Here is a 21,240-nt window from a genome sequence, read left to right as displayed (position 1 = left end):
CGCTGGACAGACGAGGCGCACTGTAGGCCTGACGCGTGTTGCCGGCACTGGTGGTACTGGGCCAAGGACATGCACCTCAGGGCGAGTGCAAGGAGGAGGAACAGGGAGTACTGGGCTCTGGACACACACAGGAAGCCTAGTGCGGGGGACTGCCACCGGAGGGCTGGTGCGTGGAGATGGCACCAGATAGACCGGCCCGAGAAGGCGTACTGGAGGTCTCGAGCACCGAGCCTGCCCAACCTTAACTGGTTGAATGCTCGCTGTAGCCCGCCCAGTGCGGCAAGGAGGAATCGCCCGCACTGGGCTGTGCAGGCGACCCGGGACACCATGCGTAAGGCTGGTGCCATGTATGCCGGCCCAAGGAGACGCACTGGAGACCAGATGCGTAGAGCCGGCTTCATGGCACCTGGTTCGATGCTCAACCTTGCCCGGCCGATAAGAGGAGCTGGGATGTACCGCACTGGGCTAAGCATGTGTACTGGGGACACCGTGCGCTCCACCGCATAATACGGTGTCTGACCTGACCAATACGACGCCCTCTCTCACTCCGGTAAGCACGGGAAGCTGGCGCAGGTCTCCTACCTGCCTTAGCCACACTCCCCGTGTGTCCCCCCCAAGACATTTTTGGGGCTGCCTCTCGGGCTTCCAGCCCTGCTTCCGTGCTGCCTCTTCAAACCACCGCCTCTCCGCTTTGGCTGCCTCCAGCTCCGCCTTGGGGCGGCGATATTCCCCCGGCTGCGTCCAGGGTCCATCTCCATCCAGTATCTCCTCCCAAGTCCATATGTCCTGATTGCGCTGCTCCTCCTGCCGCTGCCTGTCACCACGCTGCTTGGTCCTGTTTTGGTGGATGATTCTGTCACGATCGTCGTAAGAAGCGGACCAAAATGCAGCGTGGTATGTGTTCATGATGATACTTTAATAAAAAGAAAGCACTGAACACTGAAATACAAACTATACAAAACAATAAACGAATAACGACCGTGAAGCTATAAAGAGAACTGTGCTGACACAAGCAACTGACATAGACAATCACCCACAAAGTACCCACAGAATATGGCTGCCTAAATATGGTTACCAATCAGAGACAACGATAGACAGCTGCCTCTAATTGAGAAACAATCTAGGCAACCATAGACATACACTTTACCTAGAAAGGGCATATAGCCCCATAAACATACAAAACCCCTAGACAAGTCGAAACATAAATCACCCATGTCACACCCTGACCTAACCAAAATAACAAGGAAAACAAAGAACACTAAGGTCAGGGTGTGACAGTTATTGTGTGTGTGTGGTCTCACCTGGTGTCCACACTAAGTGGCTACAGAGTACTTTATGCTGAAAACAGACACATGAGGACAAACAATATAAGATAATGTCAATAGAAGATACTGTATGTGACGCAGACACCTATCGAAGTGTATCTGAAATATTTAAATATAGAGAGCTATGTGTCTCACCACTTGGTTATTGCAAGGCTAACCCCCAGGGAAATCATGACTTGGCAGCAACATATAGCAACAGATAGTCCAGTGAAAATGGCTGTGTTTATGTGGGGTAAATCTGAAAATTAGCAGCTGACATCTCAAATGAATGCATGTGAGACAGTTTCCATGTACAACAAGACAGGCAGAGATGGAGAAAAAGGACACAGAACAGTTTAATTACCTCTGGTTATGGACACTTTTGCCAGCAATAAAGCTTCCATGGCCTGTTCCTCAGAGAGTGAACATTTGGCAATATCTACATTTTCGAACCACTTGATCAGCACGCTCTCTGAAAGTAAAGAAAACAGATGATATTTTATTGATATGAAAACAATAACTGAGATATGAGCGTTCAATCAAAAGTAGCAGATGTCATTTTTAGGATCCGTCAACACAGCCCATTGCTGCACACCTGAGATGCCATTTTCAACACAGCCCATTGCTGCACACCTGAGATGCCATCTTCAACACAGCCCATTGCTGCACACCTGAGATGCCATCTTCAACACAGCCCATTGCTGCACACCTGAGATGCCATCTTCAACACAGCCCATTGCTGCACACCTGAGATGCCATCTTCAACACAGCCCATTGCTCCACACCTGAGATGCCATCTTCAACACAGCCCATTGCTGCACACCCGAGATGCCATCTTCAACACAGCCCATTGCTGCACACCTGAGATGCCATCTTCAATACAGCCCATTGCTGCACACCTGAGATGCCATCTTCAATACAGCCCATTGCTGCACACCTGAGATGCCATCTTCAATACAGCCCATTGCTGCACACCTGAGATGCCATCTTCAATACAGCCCATTGCTGCACACCTGAGATGCCATCTTCAACACAGCCCATTGCTGCACACCTGAGATGCCATCTTCAATACAGCCCATTGCTGCACACCTGAGATGCCATCTTCAATACAGCCCATTGCTGCACACCTGAGATGCCATCTTCAATACAGTCCATTGCTGCACACCTGAGATGCCATCTTCAATACAGCCCATTGCTGCACACCTGAGATGCCATCTTCAATACAGCCCATTGCTGCACACCTGAGATGCCATCTTCAATACTGCCCATTGCTGCACACCTGAGATGCCATCTTCAATACAGCCCATTGCTGCACACCTGAGATGCCATCTTCAACACAGCCCATTGCTGCACACCTGAGATGCGTAGGTGTCCGCTTTGACTTCCTTTGTGTCGGAAAAATGATTTTTGATTGAATATAAAAAAGGTTTTGCTCTCGACAAAAAGACACAAATGTACCTCCATGGCATATAACAATTTGCCTGTGAATAACCACACCTTCATACAAACGTGCTACTGTATACAGAATTATTGATGCACAACTGAAGATGCTGCCACATCCTGCCAGCACGCCCACAAGCGAGCCACTCAGGAGCAGAATGATGACGCATGGAAGAGGGAAAGTTGGGGAGGGGGGCTAATAGCTGAACAATAGACCATTCAACCTTTACTAAAGAATATTCTAACAGCCGAGCTAGGTGTGAACCCCCCTTCTATCACATGGGGCGGCAGGGTAGCCTAGTGACTCCGAGCTGACAAGGTACAAATCTGTCGTTCTGCCCCTGAACCCACTGTTCCTAGGCCGTCATTGAAAATAAGAATTTGTTCTTAACTGACTTGCCTAGTTAAATAGAGGTTAAAAAAATAAACATACCAGATTTGCCCTAACGACCAAGGGGTAGCTTGCTACAATGTAATAAAGTAATGACTTTTCAAATAAGTTACCTGACAATTTGTTAGCTGTCCTTACGAACCACATAGCATAATATTACAGCAGTATGTACCGGTATGTTAGCTAGCTACTTACCGTTAGTAGTTACAGCTGAAATGTACATACACTAGGTTGGAGTCATTAAAACTTGTATCTCAACCACTCCACAAATTTCTTTTTAACAAACTATAGTTTTGGCAAGTCGGTTAGGACATCTACTTTGTGCATGACACACCTAATTTTTCCAACAATTGTTTACAGACAGATTATTTCAAATCAAATCAAATATATTTATATAGCCCTTCTTACATCAGCTGATATCCCAGCCTAAAACCCCAAACAACAAGCAATGCAGATGTAGAAGCATGGTGGCTAGGAAAAACTCCCTAGAAAGGCCAAAACCTAGGAAGAAAAGTAGAGAGGAACCAGGCTTTGAGGGGTGGCCAGTCCTCTTCTGGCTGTGCCGGGTGGAGATTATAACAAAACATGGCCAAGATGTTCATAAATGACCAGCATGGTCAAATAGTAATAATCACAGTAGTTGTCGAGGGTGCAACAAGTCAGCACCTCAGGTGTAAATGTCAGTTGGCTTTTCATAGCCGATCATTGAGAGTATCTCTACCACTCCTGCTGTCTCTAGAGAGTTGAAAACAGCATGTCTGGGACAGGTAGCACGTGAACAGGATTCCATAGCTGCAGGCAGAACAGTTGAAACTGGAGCAGCAGCACGGCCAGGTGGCCTGGGGACAGCAAGGAGTTATCATGCCAGGTAGTCCTGAGGCATGGTCCTAGGGCTCTGGTCCTCCGAGAGAGAAAGAAAGAGAGAAAGAGAGAATTAGAGAGAGCATACTTAAATTCACACAGGACACCGGATAAGACAGGAGAAATACTCCAGATAAAACAGACTGACCCAAGCCCCCCGACACATAAACTACTGCAGCAGAAATACTGGAGGCTGAGACAGGAGGGGTCAGGAGACACTGTGGCCCCATTGTATTTCACTTATAATTCATTGTATCACAAGTCCAGTGGGTCAGGAGATTACATACATTAAGTTGACTGTGCCTTTAAACAGCTTGTAAAATTCCAGAAAATTATGTCATGGCTTTAGAAGCTTCTGATAGGCTAATTGACATAATTTGAGTCAATTGGAGGTATACCTGTGGATGAATTGAAGGCCTACCTTCAAACTCAATGCCTCTTTGCTTGTCATCATGGGAAAATCAAAAGAAATCAGCCAAGACCTCAGAAAAAAAATTGTTGACCTTCACAAGTCTGGTTCATCCTTGGGAGAAATTTCCAAACGCCTGAAGGTACCACGTTCACCTGTACAAACAATAGTACACAAGTATAAACATCATGGGACCAAGCAGCCGTCCTACCGCTCAGGAAGGAGATATGTTCTGTGTCCTAAAGATGAACGTACTTTGGTGCGAAAAGTACAAATAAATCCCAGAACAACAGCAAAACCTTGTGAAGAACTTGTGAAGATGCTGGAGGAAACCTGCACAAAGTATCTATATCCACAGTAAAAATGAGTCCTATATCGACATAACCTGAAATTTTAGCAAGGAAGAAGCCACTGCTCCAAAACTACCATAAAAAGCCAGACAAAGGTTTGCAACTGCACATCTGGAAAAAGATTGTACTTTTTGGAGGAATGTACTCTGGTCTGATGAAACAAAAATAGAACTGTTTGGCCATAATGATCATCGTTATGTTTGACGGAAAAAGGAGGAAGCTTGCAAGCCGAAGAACACCATCCCAACCGCGAAGCATGGGGGTGGCAGCATCATGTTGTGGGGGTGCTTTGCTGCAGGAGGGACTGGTGCACTTCAAAAAATAGATTGCATTATGTGAAATTATGTGGATATATTGAAGCAACATCTCAAAACATCAGTCAGGAAGTTAAAGTCTGGTCTCAAATGGGTCTTCCAAATGGACAATGACCCCAAGCATACTTCCAAAGTTGTGGCAAAATGGCTTAAGGACAACAAAGTCAAGGTATTGGAGTGGCCATCACAAAGACCTGACCTCAATCCCATAGAACTACAAACCTGACTCAGTTACACCAGCTCTGTCAGGAGGAATGGGCCAAAATTCATCCAACTTATTGTGGGAAGCTTGTGGAAGGCTTTGACCCAAGTTAAACCCAAGTTTGACCCAAGATAAACAATTTAAAGGCAATGCTACCAAATACTAATTGAGTGTATGTAAACTCCTGACCCACTGGGAATCTGATGAAAGAAACAGAAGCTGAATTAAATCATTCTCTCTACTATTCTGACATTTCACATTCTTAAAATAAGGTGGTGAACCTAACTGACCTAAGACAGGGAATTTGTACTAGGATTAAATGTCAGGAATTGTGAAAAACTGTGTTTAAATGTATTTGGCTAAGGTGTATGTAAACTTCCGACTTCAACTGTATACATCAAACTTGCCAGTATATTAACTATAGGCTATCTAACTACCCAACGTTTATTGACTTGATTATTCTCATCATTCTTAGCTTAGCTAAATGGTATAGTCGTTGTGCTTTCTCAATGGACATTCGGGTGCTTTCGTAAATTCACTCTGGCTATCTGTAGGCTGGACACAGAGCGAGTCAAAATTCACCAAAGGCTGAAAAATCTGCTTAAAACAAGAACGCTGGTTACTGGAACACTAGCGTGAGCCCAATGCAGATTAATGGAATCGAACGTTCGCAGAGCTTGTTTTGACTGGAGTGATGCTTAAAATTCCGTAAAAAATGTATCCCTTTTTATTTTACCATTACAATCTGTTTATCGGACGAAACTGGAATAAAACAACTTGTGTAGAAAGTAAACATCCGCACCTCGATGGTGTCATCTGTGCTTATGTCTACTTAATGAAAACATTTCTGGTCTAGTGATCGATGACAAACGAGCTCACTGCCCAGACTTACATAATTACAAAGAGGAGATTCTCCTGATTAAAATGGTGCCCGTGTAACAGTTTTGCTTCCGTCCCTCTCCTCGCCCCTACCTGGGCTCGAAACCAGGGACTCTCTGCACACAGAGACAACAGCCACCCTCGAAGCATCGTTACCCATCGCTACACAAAAGCCACGGCCTTTGTAGAGCAAGTTGAACAACTACTTCAAGGTCTCAGAGCTAGTGACGTCACCTATTGAAATGCTATTACCATGCACCCCGCTAACTAGCTAGCCATTTCACACCGGTTACACCCCGCTAACTAGCTAGCCATTTCACACCGGTTACACCCCACTAACTAGCTAGCCATTTCACACTGGTTACACCCCACTAACTAGCTAGCCATTTCACACCGGTTACACCCAACTAACTAGCTAGCCATTTCACACCAGTTACACCCTGCTAAATAGCTAGATATTTCACACCGGTTACACCCCGCTAACTAGCTAGCTATTTCACACTGGTTACACCCCGCTAACTAGCTAGCCATTTCACACCAGTTACACCCCGCTAACTAGCTAGCCATTTCACACCGGTTACACCCCGCTAACTAGCTAGCCATTTCACACCGGTTACACCCCGCTAACTAGCTGCCATTTCACACCGGTTACACCCGACTTGAAAAAAACGAAATATACGCAGTATGATATTTGGCGAAATAGACCAGCATGCCTCTCCATAGGAAAACAATGGGGGGGTTCTCAACGTTCCAAGGGCAAAAAGTATTTTGGGGCTAGCATTTGATGACAACCGAGCTAGCTGCACAGGCTTACATAATTAGAAAAAGGAGATTCTCATGATTAAAATGGTGTCCGACTTGAAAAATATCAAAATATACACATTGCAAGATATTTGACGAAATAGACAGACATGCCTATATTTCTTCCATAGGAAACAATGGGAAGACCGCAGAGTTCCAATATTATTTTTGTTGTTTACATTTTAACTATAAAACAATGTGAGCTGGTCTCATTGCCAACAATAGCGAGGCTGGCATTGTGACGTTGAACAATAAGCTGGGAATAGAATCTTTGGAAGGCAAGTATGTGCTCAATACAACTAATAGGAGCTGGCAGGGTGAAAAATGCACTAAAGTAAGGCCTGTTCTTTTGCGATTACTTCAATAATAATAAGCTGGGAAATATGGGAAATATGGTCATATTCTGAAACTGGAATCAGCATGACAGAATGATCTCCAGCCTTGTCCTTGTCAACACTCACAGCTGTGTTAACGAGAGAATCACTGACATGATGTCAGCTGGTCCTTTTGTGGCAGTGCTGAAATGCAGTGGAAATGTTTTTGGGGGATTCAGTTAATTTGCATGGCAAATAGGGACTTTGCAATTAACTGCAATTCATCTGATCACTCTTCATAACATTCTGGAGTATATGCAAATTGCCATCATACAAACTGAGGCAGCAGACTTTGTGAAAATGAATATTTGTGTCATTCTCAAAACTTTTAGCCACGACTATACAGTCAGTGTCTGGGACCTACTGACTGAAACATTCAGTAGATCAGAGTGTAGAATTATTTCAAGCCTTGTCAATGAAACAGTAATCATTAGTCTATGTAGTGTATTATATTGTTCATTTCAGTCCATGAATCCAACATTACAATTATTTATTTCACACTCAAGGGTTTTTCAGCATATAGTTTCAATCTATTGATTTACACTATGAGCTCCAGTCCCTCTATCATTGCCCCTCAGAACAGGCTTTGGTGCGTAGTGTAAAGTTGCTCCTAGTTGCTGATCACAGGTCACTTTAGCATTTTCCCCACTAATGGTTACGATTAGGAAGTATTGGGTTGAGGGAAGACTAAAACAGGTGTTATTACGTCTTAAACCCAACTCAGATTGGGAAACTTTCATTAATCTCATACCTACAACATTTTTGTATAGTTATTATATACCTATATATACCTATTTGGTCATTTGTGGTTAATTCTAGGTTGGATCTCAACATTCCATATTGTTACACAATGCTGTTTGATGAGTTTGAAACTGAGTAAAGTTTTTCACCCATTTGGGTCACAACCACATACTGCCCCACATACGCGTTAATAGGATTTATGTTCCATGACAACATATTTAAGTGACATCACCGCATCGAGTAGTTATAGAGGTCTTCTGAGTGGATCAGCTCTCCATTCTTACAGAAGACATCAGGGACAAACTTCGGAGTGAGCGAATCAGCTGAGCAAGATGCAGTCAGGGAGACAGCATTTTGATGGGCATGGATATTGTGGAAATGGTGGAGGTCGTGGATGTTGGGTGGTCCTTTCCAAGGAGTGATGTAAGTTTCCTTCAGATAGATGACACATGACTCTTGGTATTAAAGTCTTCCAGATAGATGACACAGACACAGGAATCTTGGTATTAAAGTCTTTAGTAATAAAATGCAATTGCAGACAGAGATTCACATACAGAATAGCTCAGTAGTCTAGAGTATAGATCTGTGTGGCGAAACAGGAGACAACACTCCTTATACTAGTTGGTGTGGACAACCTACTGTCAATCATACCTTAACATTGATACATTGGATTAGGTACAACGTATCTAAGATGAGAAAAACATGTCTAGACTGTGGTTTCTCACTCTGCTATTAGCCATCAACCACACCTGTGTAGTCTCAGACGCATTTGCTGCTTTCGGAACATCTCGGCCTTGTGGCTACGTGACTATCAATAGATGCAGGCAGTTCTCAGCCTGAGAAGTAAAGCAGTACATCTTCATTACCAAGTACTTTTCTATCATTGCACATTGCAAGCATACGAAGGTTACAACCTGATTACAGTAATCATGTCATTGGTATTTTTCTACATTGTCATTAACAGGTCACAGAGGAGTTTATGACAAATATTCAGTTCATTTAGACTGCGAGGAGAAATTCCTGAGGAGAATCTGCAATGAAGGGTTAAATTCTCAATGTTTCTTATGCCCATATTAAAACGTCTCTTTAAGTTTCTATAAAATGGGACAAAAAATTGATGAATTTAAGTGGAGAAAGATTTGAGTCAGTAGTTGATTTTTAACCCTGTTAAATATGTTTAAATAAAATAATTGTATCTGACTGCAAAGCGTTATCTGGTTGCTGTTGTGCATTTCCTGTTTATGTTCACTACATCACCAACAAGCCTACAGTCAGTGATCGGGACCTTCTAACTGAAACATACAGTATATCATAGTGTAGAATTATTTCAAGCCTTGTCAATGAAACAGTAATCATTAGTCTATTTAGTCCATTGTATGGTTCATTTCAGTACATCAACCCAACCTTACAATGATTTATTTCAAAATCAAGGGTTTTTCAGCATATAGTTTCAATCTATTGATGTGTACTATGAGGCCCAGCCCCTTTATCATTGCCCCTCAGAACAGGCTTCGGGGTCTAGGGGGGATGTTGCCCCTAGTTACTGATCAACAACCTGTCACGAGATTTTCCACCCCAATGATGATAATGATGATAACTAAACAATAATTTAAGCTTTGACCAATTCTCGAGGTTTGTAAGACTCTGGGTTTAATAATAATTACGCAAAGACTAAGATTCTGCAAAAGGTTAGTTGTAGTTTATCCAGAGAGCTCTGAAGTCAAACAATGCATACACAGTCATTTTATAACTCTTATCCCCACCGGCCTGGCAGTTTCTCCCCGTGCCTGTCCTCCCTAGATTAGAGGGGCCTTGGAAAGGCCCTCTGTCCTGTTATCAGTTGTCAGAGTTACAACCAGGTCATGTGTAGTTCAATTGTCCTTTGTTTTCTCAACCATCCATTTCTCACCCTTAACTTGTCTCACACATACATTATTGGATTATAGTCTTATAATTCTAATACATTTCACATCATCTTATAATTAGAATACATTTCACATAGTCTTATACGTTTCAGGGGGGAATTCTTTAGTCATTACTTTAAACATATAAATTACTTTATCACAAACTTCGGAGTGAACGAATCAGCTGAGCGAGACAGTCAGGCATTTTGATGGGCATGGATATCGTGTAAATGGGGGAGGTCGTGGGCATCGCCATGGGAGTCCTAGGATTAATACTGGCAGTCGTGATCTGTGCTCTCCCCACCTGAATAGAGACAACCTTCATAGCAACTAACTTTACCAACACAGGTGTGGTCTTGTACGGCCTGTGGATGAGCTGTGTGACCCAAGGCGTGGGAGATACACGGTGTGAGGTGTACAACTCCATTGGGTGGTATTTGCCCGATGTTCTGCAGGCCGCCAGAGCCATGATCCTCACTGCCATCATCCTGGGGGTTCTGGGGGTCGTGGTCTCCATGGTCGGTGCCAAGTGAGCCAACTGCGTCAAAGACGAAACGTCTCAGGACAAGTTGATAAATTTAGCTGAAATACAATTAATCTTGGCCGGAATTATCATCCTCATCCCTGTTTTCTTGGTAGCAATATCAATCATCGACCATTCCACGCAGATCGAAAGAAAGACACTATTGGGGGCCTCGCTGTACTTCGGCTGGGTGGCGGCCACCCTGCTCCTGATCGGAGGGTCATACTGTGCATCACTGTGGGAATCTTTGGATGTATAGTCTACCTAGTGGCCTGTTATATCTCTGTAGGGAATTATCCTGAATCCCAATATATGGACGTATGGATGGTTCTGATGACGATCACCTCCATCTCCTCCTTCCTGGGAGATCTAGGAGTGATGGGGTCCATATTTGGGACCAGGTGCTGTAACTGCATCAAGATTTACAGGACAAGGGTCAAGGCCAGGTTTATCGTTGCAATATTCTTCATCCTGGCCATTATACTGCAGCTCACCACTGAATTTGAGGTTTTCCATTACTTGATAATGGATGTCCACCTGCAGCTCACATATCTTGTCTGGTTTATCCGATACGACCTGATTGTTTTAGCTGAGTTGAGTAGCTGGTCCGCCTCCATGCTCCTGATAGGAGGGACCAGACAGGGCTACTGCATTTTCAAGAGGAACTAGCCAGACTACTAGCCTTTGGTCGCCTTTCCTTCCAGTTCTCTGCTGCCAATGACTGGAATGAACTGCAAAAATCACTGAAGCTGGAGACTCATATCTCCCTCACTAGCTTTAAGTACCAGCTGTCAGAGCAGCTCACAGATCACTGTACCTGTACGTAGCCCATCTGTAAACAGCCCATCTATCTACCTCATCCCCATGCTGTGTTTATTTATTTATCTTGCTCCTTTGCACCCCAGTATCTCTACATGCACATCATCTTCTGCACATCTACCATTCCTGTGTTTAATTGCTACATTGTCATTTCTTCGCCACCATGGCCTATTTATTGCCTTAACTCCCTCAACAGCACTGCACCCCCAACAGCAACTCGCCCAAGCCTTCCCCATTTCTCCTTCTCCCAAATCCATTCAGCTGAAGTTCTGAAAGAGCTGAAAAATCTGGATCCCTACAAATCAGCCGGGCTAGACAATCTGGACCCTTTCTTTCTAAAATTATCTGCCGAAATTGTTGCCACCCCTATTACTAGCCTGTTCAACCTCTCTTTCGTGTCATCTGAGATTCCCAAAGATTGGAAAGCAGCTGCGGTCATCCCCCTCTTCAAAGGGGGGGACACTCTTGACCCAAACTGCTACAGACCTATATCTATCCTACCATGCCTTTCTAAGGTCTTCGAAAGCCAAGTCAACAAACAGATTACCGACCATTTCGAATCTCACCATACCTTCTCTGCTATGCAATCTGGTTTCAGAGCTGGTCATGGGTGCACCTCAGCCACGCTCAAGGTCCTAAACGATATCTTAACCGCCATCGATAAGAAACATTACTGTGCAGCCGTATTCATTGATCTGGCCAAGGCTTTCGACTCTGTCAACCACCGCATCCTCATCGGCAGACTCGACAGCCTTGGTTTCTCAAATGATTGCCTCGCCTGGTTCACCAACTACTTCTCTGATAGAGTTCAGTGTGTCAAATCGGAGGGTCTGCTGTCCGGACCTCTGGCAGTCTCTATGGGGGTGCCACAGGGTTCAATTCTTGACCGACTCTCTTCTCTGTATACATCAATGAGGTCGCTCTTGCTGCTGGTGAGTCTCTGATCCACCTCTACGCAGACGACACCATTCTGTATACTTCCGGCCCTTCTTTGGACACTGTGTTAACAACCCTCCAGGCAAGCTTCAATGCCATACAACTCTCCTTCCGTGGCCTCCAATTGCTCTTAAATACAAGTAAAACTAAATGCATGCTCTTCAACCGATCGCTACCTGCACCTACCCGCCTGTCCAACATCACTACTCTGGACGGCTCTGACTTAGAATACGTGGACAACTACAAATACTTAGGTGTCTGGTTAGACTGTAAACTCTCCTTCCAGACCCATATCAAACATCTCCAATCCAAAGTTAAATCTAGAATTGGCTTCCTATTTCGCAACAAAGCATCCTTCACTCATGCTGCCAAACATACCCTTGTAAAATTGACCATCCTACCAATCCTCGACTTTGGCGATGTCATTTACAAAATAGCCTCCAATACCCTACTCAACAAATTGGATGCAGTCTATCACAGTGCTATCCGTTTTGTCACCAAAGCCCCATATACTACCCACCATTGCGACCTGTACGCTCTCGTTGGCTGGCCCTCGCTGTAACAATACAGAGGCGGATGCAAGATGCAAGCAACGATGGTTTAATGAATACAGGTTACAGCAGCAACAGGACAGACAGACTGTACTCAGACGGAATCCGACCCAGGGACTAGGGCGCATCCTCCTATGTGAGCGTGCTGAGAAACCCAGGGGAGAGTGTCCGGATGGGTAGGAAGGAGCACAGCAGATAATCCACACAAGGGCGGCGAGAGATGAGTACGGACACACGACACAACCTCAGGGAAGTAACAACGATCTGACAACAAGAAACACTGGTTACAGAACATATAAAGGGAAGATAAGTGATTCCAGCTGGCGCAGACAATCAGGCCGAGATTGGGAACCACGCCCACACAAACACGGGAGAGAGAGAGAGAGAGAGAGAGAGAAAAGGAAAAGGAGGCAGTGGATTCATGAACCGTGACAATACCCCCCCTAGGAACGCCTCTTGGCGTTCCCAGGCGAATTTACCTGTCGATTGAAATCATCGATAAGGGAGTGATCCAGAATGTCCCTAGCAGGTACCCAACTTCTCTCCTCCGGGCCGTAACCCTCCCAGTCCACCAGGTACTGGAATCCGCGTCCCCTCCTTCTAGAGTCCAAAATACGATTGACAGAAAAGGTGGGTTCCCCATCAACAAGTCGTGGCGGCGGGGGAACCGGGACCGGTGGGTTAATGCGTGCCTGAAACACAGGTTTTATTTTAGACACATGAAAGGTAGGATGAATTCTCCTATACGCCGGAGGAAGCTGAGCCGGACCGCCACCGGACTAATGATCCTGGTGACTTTGAACGGGCCGATAAATTTGGGGGCAAGCTTGTTCGAAACGGATCGGAGTGGAATGTTCTTAGTAGAAAGCCACACTCTTTGGCCAACGACGTATACCGGAGGCTTCGACCGGTGGCGATCGGCCTTAGTCTTGGTGCGCGCCCCCACCCGGAGAAGAGTCTCACGGGCTCTGCTCCATGCGCGACGGCACCTCTGGATGAAAGCGTGAGCGGAGGGAACAGACACCTCGGACTCCGTACTGGGAAAGATAGGTGGCTGGTAACCTAAACTACACTCAAACGGAGAGACACCCGTGGCTGCCACTGGCAACGAATTGTGAGCGTACTCAACCATAGAGAGTTGTTGACTCCAGGAAGAGGGATTCTTAGAAACCAAACATCGCAACACTCTCTCCAAATCTTGGTTGGCCCTCTCCGCTTGACCGTTGCTCTGGGGATGAAACCCTGAAGACAGGCTGACACTCGCTCCCAGTAACCTACAAAACTCTTGCCAAAACTTGGACACAAATTGGGGCCCCCTGTCAGAAACTACGTCCATCGGCAGACCATGTAAGCGAAAGACGTGATCCACGACAGTTACCGCTGTCTCCTTGGCAGATGGTAATTTAGGCAAGGGAATAAAATGAGCCGCCTTCGAGAACCGGTCCACCACGGTCAAAACAACAGTCTTGCCCTGGGAGGGCGGGAGGGCGGTAACAAAATCTAGCGCGATGTGGGACCAGGGTCTCGAAGGGACCGACAGCGGTTGGAGTAACCCATCTGGGGTCGATTAGAAGTCTTCCCAGTGGCACAAACCGAGCAAGCCAAGACAAAACTGTGAATGTCACGAGCCATCAGTGGCCACCAAAAGCGTTGCTTAACCAAAAAGCTAGTGCGACTGACTCCTGGATGACACGCTACGTTGGAGCAATGCCCCCACCGAATAACATCGGACCGACACCCCTCCGGCACAAACAACCGATTAGGCGGGCAACCGGGCGGAGGCGTTACCCCTTCTAAGGCCGTTTTGACCCTCGATTCAACCTCCCATGTGAGTGTGGAGACCACTAGGGTCCCGGGTAGGATGCACTCGGGAGTGGATGGGCGTTCGGAATGGTCAAAAATGCGAGAAAGGGAATCGGGTTTGACATTCTTGGAACCCGGGCGATACGAGAGAGAGAAGTCAAAACGTCCGAAAAGAGTGCCCACCGCGCCTGCCTGGAGTTGAGTCGCTTGGCGGTTCTGATATATTCCAAATTTTTGTGATCGGTCCAAACTATAAAAGGTACCCCGAACCCTCTAACCAATGGCGCCACTCCTCCAGTGCTAACTTCACTGCCAACAACTCTCTGTTGCCAATGTCGTAGTTGCGTTCCGCAGGTGATAACCGATGGGAAAGGAACGCGCAAGGGTGCATCTTGTCGTCAGAAGAGGAACGTTGGGAAAGTACCGCACCTACCCCCACCTCTGAAGCGTCCACCTCCACCACGAACTGACGCGAGGGATCGGGAGCTATGAGGATGGGAGCCGAAACAAAGCGGCTCTTGAGTTTGACGAATGCAGCCTCGGCTGTATCGGACCACCTGAACGTCACTCTGGGGGAGGTTAAGGCGGTAAGAGGAGCGACTATCTGGCTAAAGTTGCGAACGAAACGCCGGTAGAAATTGGCGAATCCCAGAAACCTCTGTAGGGCCTTACGGGAATCTGGGCTTGGCCAATCCACCACAGCCTTAACCTTGTCAGGATCCATGCGAATACCTTCAGTCGAGACGATGTAACCTAGGAATGGAACGGATTGTGCATGAAAAATGCATTTCTCCGCCTTGACAAAAAGTCCATTCTCCAACAACCTCTGAAGCACTCGTCTGACGTGCTGAACGTGTTCCTGGAGAGAAGAAGAAAAAATCAGTATGTCATCCAGGTAAACATATATGAACTGATCAATCATATCTCTCAGCACGTCATTTACAAGTGCCTGGAAAACCGCTGGGGAGTTGGATAGCCCAAAAGGCATGACCAAATATTCGAAGTGCCCTCTGGGGGTGTTAAACGCGGTCTTCCATTCGTCCCCCCCCCTTATGCGAACCAAATGATATGCATTACGTAAATCCAACTTAGTGAACACGGATGCTCCCTGTAACCTTTCAAAGGCTGAGGACATCAACGGTAGGGGATAGGTATTTTTCACTGTGATGTTATTCAACCCACGGTAATCAATGCAAGGACGCAGAGATCCGTCCTTCTTCTCCACAAAGAAGAACCCCGCCCCCGCTGGAGAAGAGGAAGGACGAATGAATCCAGATGCCAGAGAACCAGAGATGTATCTCTCCATAGCCTCCCTCTCAGGAACAGAGAGTGAATATAACTTTCCTTTAGGCGGAGACTCACCTGGCAAAAATTCTATTGCACAGTCATAGGGACGATGCGGAGGAAGAGAAGCAGCACGGGACTTACTGAACACCTCCTTCAGGTCGAGGTATTCAACGGGCACGTTAGACAAATCCACCGCCTCCTCTAGAAACACAGAATCAGACACAGACGAACAAGCAGACACTAAACAGGACTCAAGACATTTGTTACTCCACATGGATATAGAATTATGACCCCAGTCAACTCTGGGGTTGTGTTGGGTGAGCCAAGGGTGGCCGAGAACTAATGGTGCAAGGGGTGAGTCCATGAGTAGAAATGATAGTGTCTCAGTGTGATTGCCAGAAGTGATGAGTGTGATAGGTTCAGTGGTGTGAGAAATGTTGGGTAGTTCTTGACCATTGAGAGCGTTGACGGATATCTTGTGCGTGAGTGAGGTGATAGGAATCTGGAGTTTGTGAGCGAGCTTGAAGTCCATGAAATTACCCTCTGCTCCTGAGTCCAGTAAGGCTTGGGTGTCGTGCGTGTGGTTGGCCCATCTTAGTCTTACCGGGAGGAGAGTAGATGATGAGGTCTTCTCTGTGGTGACACCACCCGATAGTAGCCTCATTCTTACTACCGGGCCTAATCTTTTACCGGGCAGGAGTGGATAAAGTGGCCCGCTCTACCACAGTAGAGACAGAGTCCTTGGGATCTCCGCCTCTCCCTCTCTTCCCGGGAGAGGCGAGCTCTCCCAGCTGCATGGGTTCGTGAGCGGAGGTTGAACTGGCCGTGTTCCCGCCGCTGGCATGCCAGCCCTCCGTGTCGTTATACGGTCTGTTAGGGCATGCTCGGCGGCCAACACGACTCAGACGAGCGTCGACCCTCAAGGCTAGTTCCACTAGTCCATTTAAACTCCTGGGAAGGTCCAGAACATAAATCTCCTTCTGGATCCGGTCCTCCAGCCCATGCAGGAACATGTCCCACTGCGCCTCCTCGTTCCACTGACACTCTGCGGCCAGAGTGCGGAATTGGATGGAGTATTCCGATACTGAACGGTCTCCTTGGCGAAGGTCAGCGAGTAGTCTGGCCGCCTCCCTACCCGCCACGGCCCGATCGAAGACCCTTCTCATCTCCTCGGAGAGTGTCTGGAAAGAGGTGCAGCATGGGTCCTGGTTCGCCCACACCGCCGTTCCCCAAAGAGCCGCGTTGCCTGATAGCAGTGTGAGTACGAATGCTACCTTAGACTGTTCACGGTTGAAGGTCCGTGGCTGCAACGAGAAATGCATGGAACATCTCGTAAGAAAAGCTCTGCAATAGTCAGGATCACCTGAATAACCCTCTGGTGTCGGTAGCCGTGGCTCTAGCTGGGAATCCGGCTCTGGCGGGGCGGGTTGAACTGCCGGTGTAGGTGGCGCAGCGAGACCCCTCAGATGTTGTAATTGTTGGGTCAGCTGGGATACCTGCGTCGCAATGGCTTGTACTTCCCGACCTGTGCTGGAGATGTTCTCCTCTTGTTGATCCATTCTCGTGATACTACGGGAAATGAATTCGGTCAGACTCGTTGAACTCGCTGCATCCATGGTCTGGTCAGATCGTTCTGTAACAATACAGAGGCGGATGCAAGATGCAAGCAACGATGGTTTAATGAATACAGGTTACAGCAGCAACAGGACAGACAGACTGTACTCAGACGGAATCCGACCCAGGGACTAGGGCGCATCCTCCTATGTGAGCGTGCTTAGAAACCCAGGGGAGAGTGTCCGGATGGGTAGGAAGGAGCACAGCAGATAATCCACACAAGGGCGGCGAGAGATGAGTACGGACACACGACACAACCTCAGGGAAGTAACAACGATCTGACAACAAGAAACACTGGTTACAGAACATATAAAGGGAAGATAAGTGATTCCAGCTGGCGCAGACAATCAGGCCGAGATTGGGAACCACGCCCACACAAACACGGGAGAGAGAGAGAGAGAGAGAGAGAGAAAAGGAAAAGGAGGCAGTGGATTCATGAACCGTGACACTCGCTTCATACTCGTCGCCAAACCCACTGGCTCCATGTCATCTACAAGACCCTGCTAGGTAAAGTCCCCCCTTATCTCAGCTCGCTGGTCACCATAGCATCTCCCACCTGTAGCACACGCTCCAGCAGGTATATCTCTCTAGTCACCCCCAAAACCAATTCTTTCTTTGGCCGCCTCTCCTTCCAGTTCTCTGCTGCCAATGACTGGAACGAACTACAAAAATCTCTTAAATTGGAAACACTTATCTCCCTCACTAGCTTTAAGCACCAACTGTCAGAGCATCTTACAGATTACTGCACCTGTACATAGCCCACCTATAATTTAGCCCAAACAACTACCTCTTTCCCAACTGTATTTAATTAATTTATTTATTTTGCTCCTTTGCACCCCATTATTTTTATTTCTACTTTGCACATTCTTCCATTGCAAAACTACCATTCCAGTGTTTTACTTGCTATATTGTATTTACTTTGCCACCATGGCCTTTTTTGCCTTTACCTCCCTTCTCACCTAATTTGCTCACATTGTATATAGACTTGTTTTTTTTACTGTATTATTGACTGTATGTTTGTTTTACTCCATGTGTAACTCTGTGTCGTTGTATGTGTCGAACTGCTTTGCTTTATCTTGGCCAGGTCGCAGCTGCAAATGAGAACTTGTTCTCAACTAGCCCACCTGGTTAAAAAAAGGTGAAATAAAAAAATAACAACAAAAACAGAATGAGGTCAATGTCCTTCCAGGATACCCGGGCCAGGTCGATTAGAAAGGCCTGCTCGCTGAAGTGTTTTAGGGAGCGTTTGACAGTGATGAGCGGTGGTCGGTTGACCGCAGATCATTACGGATGCAGGCAATGAGGCAGTGATCGCTGAGATCCTGGTTGAAGAAAGCAGAGGTGTATTTGGAGGGCAGGTTGGTAATATCTATGAGGTGTCCGTGTTTACGGATTTGGGGTTGTACCTGGTAGGTTCATTGATAATTTGAAAGAGATTGAGGGCATCAAGCTTAGATTGTAGGACGGCCGGGGTGTTCAGCATGTCCCAGTTTAGGTCACCTAACAGCACGAGCTCAGAAGAAAGATAGGGGGCAATCAATTCACATATGGTATCCAGGGCACAGCTGGGGGCAGAGGGTGGTCTGTAGCAAGCGGCAATGGTGAGAGACTTGTTTCTGGAAAGGTGGATTTTTAAAAGTAGGAGCTCAAATTGTTTGGGCACAGACCTGGATAGTAAGACAGAACTCTGCAGGCTATCTCTGCAGTAGATTGCAACTCCGCCCCCTTTGGCAGTTCTATCTTGTCGGAAAATGGAAATTTCTGGGTTTTTGGTGGTCTTCCTAAGCCAGGATTCAGACACAGCTAGGACATCTGGGTTGACAGAGTGTGCTAAGGCAACGAATAAAACAAACTTAGGGAGGAGGCTTCATATGTTAACATGCATGAAACCAAGGCTTTTACGGTTACATAAGTCAACAAATGAGAGCGCCTGGGGAATGGGAGTGAAGCTAGGCACTGCAGGGTCTGGATTAACCTCCACATCACCAGAGGAACAGAATAGGAGTAGGATAAGGGTCTGCTAAAGGCAATAAGAACTGGTTGTCTAGTACGTTTGGAACAGAGAGTAAAAGGAGCAGGTTTCTGGGCACAGAAAAATAGATTCAAGGCATAATGTACAGACAAAGGTATGGTAGTATTAGAATACATTAGAGGTAAACCCATGCACTGAGTGACGATGAGAGATATAATGTCCCTAGAAACAATTTAAACCAGGTGAGGTCACTGCATGTGTGGGAGGTGGAACTAAAGGGTTAACTAAGGCGTATTGCGCAGGGCTAGAGGCCCTATAGTGAAATAAGGCAATAATTACTAACCAAGACAGAAATGGACAAGGCATATTGACATTAGGGAGAGGCATGCGTAGCCGAGTGATCATAGCGGTACAGTGAGTGGCTCGGGCCGGAGACACGGCGATTCAGGTAGCTAGCGGGCCGGGGCAAGCAAGCTAGCAGAAGGGCCTTAGAGGGACGTCGCGATGGAAAAAGTCTGTTGTAGCCCCCTCGTGCTGTTACATCTGCAGACCAGTCGTCGTGGATCAGCAGGGCTGTGTGTGGTAGAAGGGTCCAAGCCAATTGGCAGAATAGGTATAGTGGCCAAAGAATTTGTCCGATGGGCCTCTTAAGATAACAGTCTGATATGCTCTAGACAGCTAGCGGGCCGCGGCTGGCAGGCTAGCAGATGGGCATTAAGGGGACGTCACGATGAAGGAGCCAGTTGATAAACCCCCTCGGGCGAATTACGTCGGTAGTCCAGTCGTGATGGGTCGGTGGGGTCCAGGCCGATTGGCAAAATAGGTATTGTAACCCAAGGAGTGGCTGATGGACCTCTTCGGCTAGCTGGGAGATAGCAAGGCTAGCGAGGCTAGCTCCAGGACAATTGGTTCTTGCTTCTGGACAGAGACGTTAGACAGGAGTGGCCACTCAGATAGCAGCTAACTAGCTGCGATGATCCAGGTGAAAAGGTTCAGAGCTTGCGGTAGGAATCTGGAGATATGGAGAAAAATAAATCCAATTTGCTCTGGGTTGAGTGCAGACTGGCGAGAGTTGTCCGGGCTAATAGTAGCTGATGACCGCTAGCAGATGGGCATTCAGGGGACGTCGCGATGAAGGAGCCAGTTGATAAACCCCCTCGGGCGAATTACGTCGGTAGTCCAGTCGTGATGGGTCGGTGGAGTCCAGGCCGATTGGCAAAATAGATATTGTAACCCAAGGAGTGGCTGATGGACCTCTTCGGCTAGCTGGGAGATAGCAAGGCTAGCGAGGCTAGCTCCAGGACAATTGGTTCTTGCTTCTGGACAGAGACGTTAGACAGGAGTGGCCACTCAGATAGCAGCTAACTAGCTGCGATGATCCAGGTGAAAAGATTCAGAGCTTGCGGTAGGAATCTGGAGATATGGAGAAAAATAAATCCAATTTGCTCTGGGTTGAGTGCAGACTGGCGAGAGTTGTCCGGGCTAATAGTAGCTGATGACCGCTAGCAGTGGCTAGCTGGCTACTAGCTAGTTAGCTGGATAGCTTCTGTTGGGGTTCCGGTTCAGAAGTAAAGAAATAGCAGATCCATACCACATTGGTTGGGGCGGATTGCAGGAGAGTATGTTGAAGTTGAGGTTCAGAAAAATATAAATAAATATATTTATATATTTAAGATCTAAAAATATATATACATGGGACACGACAAGACGAGAACAAAAAGACGTCTGACTGCTACACCATCTTGGATCAATTTTAAAGAAACAT

The 21,240-nt window shown here is 46.7% G+C and overlaps 1 pseudogene; it reads left to right on the top strand.

The window, feature by feature from the left end:
- The first annotated feature begins 3,060 nt into the window (after positions 1 to 3,060).
- Positions 3,061 to 11,162, top strand: LOC135562549 (claudin-4-like; annotated as a pseudogene).
- Positions 11,163 to 21,240: the final 10,078 nt, after the last annotated feature.

Source organism: Oncorhynchus nerka, linkage group LG19 (genome assembly GCF_034236695.1).
Source record: "Oncorhynchus nerka isolate Pitt River linkage group LG19, Oner_Uvic_2.0, whole genome shotgun sequence".
NCBI classification, from domain to species: domain Eukaryota; kingdom Metazoa; phylum Chordata; class Actinopteri; order Salmoniformes; family Salmonidae; genus Oncorhynchus; species Oncorhynchus nerka.
Note: the sequence above shows the minus strand (reverse complement) of the source record. Positions and strands in the feature narration are given on the sequence as shown.